This window comes from Sardina pilchardus, chromosome 17 (genome assembly GCF_963854185.1).
Source record: "Sardina pilchardus chromosome 17, fSarPil1.1, whole genome shotgun sequence".
Taxonomy (NCBI): domain Eukaryota; kingdom Metazoa; phylum Chordata; class Actinopteri; order Clupeiformes; family Clupeidae; genus Sardina; species Sardina pilchardus.
The window spans coordinates 1,293,387-1,299,386 of NC_085010.1; positions in this window are offsets into that span (position 1 = coordinate 1,293,387).

Below are 6,000 nucleotides of genomic sequence, written 5' to 3' on the forward strand. Positions count from 1 at the left end.
GAGGGGCGGGTACCAAGCATACATTTGAAAATCTCACTGCTCACCATTAGATAACACTACAACCAATGTTTACTCTAACTGATTCCAGACTTCGATGCAATTGGATAACACTACGACCAATGTTGTGGCAGCGCTGTCATCATCAGTTTAGCTCGTTGGTTTCCCCCGATGCCCTGGGTAAAAGTAACATGCATGATATGAAATGAAAAACAAGTTGGACTAATTTTGATACATTTTAAACATTTTCAAAATTTGGTCTTTTTTTCATGACCCCGGACCTGAAAAATTTGATTAACTCAAAAAAAAAACTTTCGCCCCAGTTCTTGCATCGCATATGTCTAGATATGAAATGAAAATAAATTTGGGTTAATTTTGAGAGATTTTTTAAAATGTCAAAATTTGGTCTTTTTTCATGACCCCGGACTTGACAATTGGATTAACTCAACAACTAAAAACAAAAAAAGAATAATTAACAGAGTAGGCTGCCCAATATGTTCAAGACGCCCACCCAACATACAGTATATTGGCCGGGTTTCCCAGATTCGTTAAGAAGCTCTTAAGTGCTAAGAACTTCTTAGGAGCGTTCTTAGAACGTTCTTAGAGCGCTCCTAAGAAGTTCTTAGCACTTAAGAGCTTCTTAACGAATCTGGGAAACCCGGCCATTGCCTATACAATAGATTGCTAATGGTCCACAAGCTGATCTTGGCCGCGTTTCCCAGATTCATTAAGAAGCTCTTAAGTGCTAAGATCTTCTTGGGAGCGTTCTTACAATGTTCTTAGAACGCTCCTAAGAAGATCTTAGCACTTAAGAGCTTCTTAACGAATCTGGGAAACGCGGCCATTATGTGTGAAGCTGCTCTTGGGGGGAGGTGAGTGAAAGTGTGAGATTTTGCCAATTTGATTTTACTCATTTTGAGTAGGCCTAAACTGTTCGCCCAACTATTCGGTGCTTTGAGGTGCAGTCGTTAGTGTAGAGGGAGAAGAGCAGCGGGGAGAGGACACACCCCTGTGAGGCGCCTGTACTGATGGACCGGGTTTTTGATAAGACACTCCCCAGTTTGACAAGCTGCTGCCAGAAAGCTGATGATCCACTGACAGGCAGGCACTGATAGTTGAGTGAGCTTCTGATGTAGGAGTTCAGGCATGATGGTGGTGAACGCCGAGCTGAAGTCCACAAACAGGATCCTGGCATACGTCCCTGGGGAATCAAAGTGGTGCAGGATGAATTGCAGTCCCATATTGACGGCATCATCCGCCGACCTGTTTGCTCTGTAGACAAACTGTAGGGGGGGCTAGCAGGGGTTCAGATTGCACAACACCAGTCTTTCAAAGGATTTCATGACCACAGACGTCAGGGCGACGGGCCTGTAGTCATTTAATCCTGTGATGGAGGATTTTTTGGAGAACTGGGATGATGGTGGAGCTTTTAAAGCAGGAGGGCTCTACAACTCCAGGGACTGGTTGAAGATCTGCGTGAGGTTTGGCGCCTGTAGACAAGAGGGCGATACCCCATCAGGTCCTGGAGCCTTCTTGATGTTCTGCTTCTGAATGAGACGACACATATCCTTCTCACAGATAGTTAGTGCAGGTGGGGGGAGGGGATTGGGTGTTGAGAGGAAACCTATTGTACGTGTTGGGTGTGATAATGGGTGCTTTTCAAGCCTGCAGTAAAAGTCGTTGAGGTCATCAACCAGTCTGGGATTTTCTGCAGGGCGGGGGGATGGTCTTTTGTAATTCGTGACCTGTTGCAGGCCTCTCCAGACTGATGCAGGGTTGTTGGCTGATAGGCTATTATTTAGCTTCCCACTGTAGCTTCTTTTAGCTACATTGATCTCCTTTGTCAGCTTGTCCCTGGCCTGCTTACAGGTCCCGGTCCCCACTCCTGTAGGCTTCCTCTTTGGCTTGGTGTAACTTCTTGAGATTAGAAGTGAACCAAGGTTTGCTGTTATTGTATGTGCATAAGGTCTTGTTTTGCACACAGATGTCCTCGCAAAAACTGATGTAGGATGTCACAGTGTCAGTGAGGTCATTGAGGTCTGTAGCTGCAGCTTCAAAAAAGTCTGTGCAGTCAAAGAAAGCCTGCAGCTCCAGCTTGGGTTCCTCAGTCCAGTTCTTAATAGTTTAGTTAAAGGTTTGTAAGTTTTTAGTTTCTGCTTGTAGGCTAGGTTGGGATGAGGTGAAGCAGACAGTGGTCTGAGAGTCCTAGGGGTGCCTGAGGAATGGCGCGATAGGCATCTTTTAAGTGGTCCAAAGTGTTATTGTTCCTGGTGGGAATCTTGATATGCTGTCTGTATTAAGGAAGTTCCTTACTGAGATTGGCGCTGTTAAAATCCCCAGCAATAGGGCATTAATGGGGATTAATAATAATAATAATAATAATAATAATAACTGCAATAACTTACAGCTTATGAAGAGCGTCTCTAAGTATGTGCTACACGTCTTTTCTAACACTGTAACATCTGTACACCAACCTTCGTTCATGTAGAAGCAGATTCCTCCACCTTTCGTTTTCCCTGAAAGTTGAATACAGTTGGCTCTGGTAAGTTGGAATCTTGTTTGCAAGTGACCGGACGTTTGCCAGGTGAATGGCTGGAAGCGAGGTGTGTAGTCCCCGCTTCCTTAATTTCACCAGCGCTCCTGCTCACTGCCCACGTCTTCGTCTCCGGCTGATTCGATGGAGAACTGCAGCACCTCCAATAAGGATTTCTGTAAGAGTTGCTGGATCAGTGAAAATCGGAGAAAAAGTTCCAAAAGAGGTTTGCCTGATGTTTAAGAGTTCTTCCTTTGTAAAAGTTACTGGAGAAATGCTGCAGAAAACGTGAAAAACGCACAAAAACAAACAAGTAGAGAGCAAAGTACTGAGGCAGCCATCTGCGGCGCCATCTTGGTCCCCATCATCAAGGCCATCATCTCTGGCCCCAGCTTGATAAAGACAAAAGTAGGCTCTGATTTAGCCTAGTCCACTGTATGACTTCAACGAGATGATCTTTAGCATTGTTCTGTAGCTTACAGTAGGTTACAGTATCAGTCACACTGCCGCAATGCTGTACTGCCACCTTGTGGCAATAAGTTGTAATACATTTCACGCAGCTTTCAAGGAAAGCATGAGTGAAATGACCGTGAGTGAAATTTCCTGTTAATGATTGTTTATGATTGTAATTTTTTTATACTTAACTTTTTATATACTTTTGTTTTTAGTTTTTTTAGTTAACCCAATTTTTCAGGTCAGGGGTCATGAAAACAGCCAAATTTTGACATTTTTAAATAATGCCTCAAAATTAGCCCAAACTGTTCTTCATTTCATACATTCATTTGAGACATTTTTTAAAAAAGTTTTTTTCACACCTTTTACCCAGTTCTTCAGTTTTCTGTATTGCCTAGCATGAAAACAAGTGTTTGACACCAAAATCTCGACGATTGAGCCTGTCGCTCAATACAGCTTCTGTCATCTTTTATCATCATTTTCGAAATCCAGGAGGTACTTTTTCAGATACCTCACAACTCTGTGTGCCTAATATAACAACAGAATTTGAATTTCACTGCGAAACTTGCTATAGAAGATCGTTGAAGACCAGTAACCACTCGGTAAGCTGCACATTTTTAAAAACAAATGTTTAGGGGTGTTTTAAGGACAGAACAGTCAATGCACAAAGCGAGCAATGTTAAAGAGTTTATTTAAGTTTAATTTTGTTTTGTCTTGTTTTGGTTTTGTTTAAAGGAACATTTAGGTATTTTACACTTTAAGCCCGTGAAATGCCTAGCATGAAAACGAGGGTTTCACACCGAAATCTCGACGATTGAGCCTGTTTGTGGAATTTGGCCGCTTTAGAATGGAGCTCTGTATGGCTTTAAAAGCTTTACGGTAAAGATTTTTAAGGAGGGATTTAAAAGATGTAGCAGAATCAGTTAACCTTATTTCCTCAAGCAGTGCATCAAAAGCTTTGGGGCTAACACAAGGGGTAACGGCCACTGAGGTGACCCGTTTGATGGAAATAATGAGGTGGAGGTTTAGAACTCTGGCGACGTGCGTAGCACACAGTTGCGAGTTGCGTCCACCGAGACATTATTTTCCATCCAAGGCCGTTATCCCTAGGGTTGGGTACCGAACCATGTACTTTTACCGGTACCGACCGAATCATGTCTGTATTACCGGGTATTGGTTCCCGTGAAATCGAACGGTGCTAAATTTCGGTATTTCATGTGCATCAGGAGCGGAGTGCACCATCTGAGGTCATGTCTGAGTGTAACGTTATGTCTGCCTCAAAAACGAAAGTTACTATGGCTAATTTAATATGCTACATTTAAACCTGCATGTATTCCACCAGGAGCAATGAATCAGAATAGTAGGCCTATCCCTGGTAAGAACTTAAAATAAAACTGACAGTTGACGGGGTGTGTGTGTTGGGGGGGGGGGGGGGGGGGCCACACACACATGCAAAACCACAAACACTTACACACACACACCAAGGTGTAGATCTTATCTCATGTTCTGCTGATGTTAACAGGAAGAGAGGCAAATGTCAGAGATCATGTGAGATCTCTAAAATCCCAAATCTCTAAAATAAGGTTTAAAATATATTGTAAAGTATGTGTGTGTGTGTGTGTGTGTGTGTATGTACAGTATGTTTGGGAGGGGTGATGTGTTTGTGAGGGGGGTTTCAGTTCACCTGAAAGAGATCTCTATCTGTTGGTCACACACACACACACACATACACACACACACCCAAGCAGACCACTAAAAGATGAGTAAGATGTCCATGTACCTCTCTCTCTCTCTCTCATCATTGCATGTGCATGTGTGTACGTATATTGGAGTGTTTGTGTGAGTTGCAGTGTGTGTGTTGAAGAATTTGCGTGTGTGTGTGTGTGTTACAGTGTGTGTGTGTGTGTGTGTGTTCAAGCGTGTATAAGAGAGAATGAGGGATGAGAGCGGAGATGTGGAGGCCTGCACCTCAGAGATGCATTCAGTCCTGACAGAGGGGGGGGAGGAGTACAGGAGGAGGAGGAGGGAAACCCAACAGCTCTGCTGTCGTAGATTCTCTCTCCCTCCCTCCCTCCCTCCCTCTCTCTACTTCTCTCCCTCTCTCTTTCTGTGTGTGTGAGTTGCAGTGTGTGTGTTGAAGAGTTTGCGCGCATGTGTGTGTGTGTGTTACAGTGTGTGTGTGTGTGTGTGTTCAAGCGTTTGTACTGTAGAAGGTGGTCCGTGGGGGGAAAAGTTTGGGAAACACTGATCTAGGCTACTGTTAAATTGATGATATGAATGACATGACCAGTTGTCCCATAAAAACGGCAGAAACTAGCTGTTAAAAATGCTAGTCAACGTCTGCAGCGTAATGCTAGTTGAATCGTTTTGTTTACTCATTGCAACAGTTGATATGGACAGAAAACTCATGCTTTTAGCCCTCTTCCCTCTGAAAGACGCAATGACACGCCCACTCCGGTTCGCAGGAAAAAACAACAATTTTTTGGTTCAACTTCCGAACCAAGGTGCCACGTTCCGAATCGGCTTTTGTTTGGTGAAAACGCGACGAACGGTTCAAATGTTGGTTCGCGAACGGGAACGGAGCCGGTTCTCTGTCGGTGAAAAAAGGCCTAAATAGCTTTATCATCACATAACTCTAATGGACTAATTATTTTTTCTATGTTGGACTTTTTTTTTTTTTTTATTACTTTAATTTTTATTTGATGAACACATAAGACAATAACACATACATGCCATATATAGGGTAGAAGACACAAAGGATAACAGATTTGGGGGAAACAAAGTAGACGTACATTCATGAAGATAACAACAACAACAACAACATCAACAACAACAACAACAACAACAAAAACAAGACAGGGCAAAACAAACAAACAAAAAACAAAACCAAAAAAAAAACCAAAAAAAAATAAATAATAATAATAATAATAAAATGAAATAATAATGAAAAAGGATAATAATAGTAATTAAACAAATAGCTTATTCCTCGGTGTTGTGTGCATGTATGTGTAAGTGTG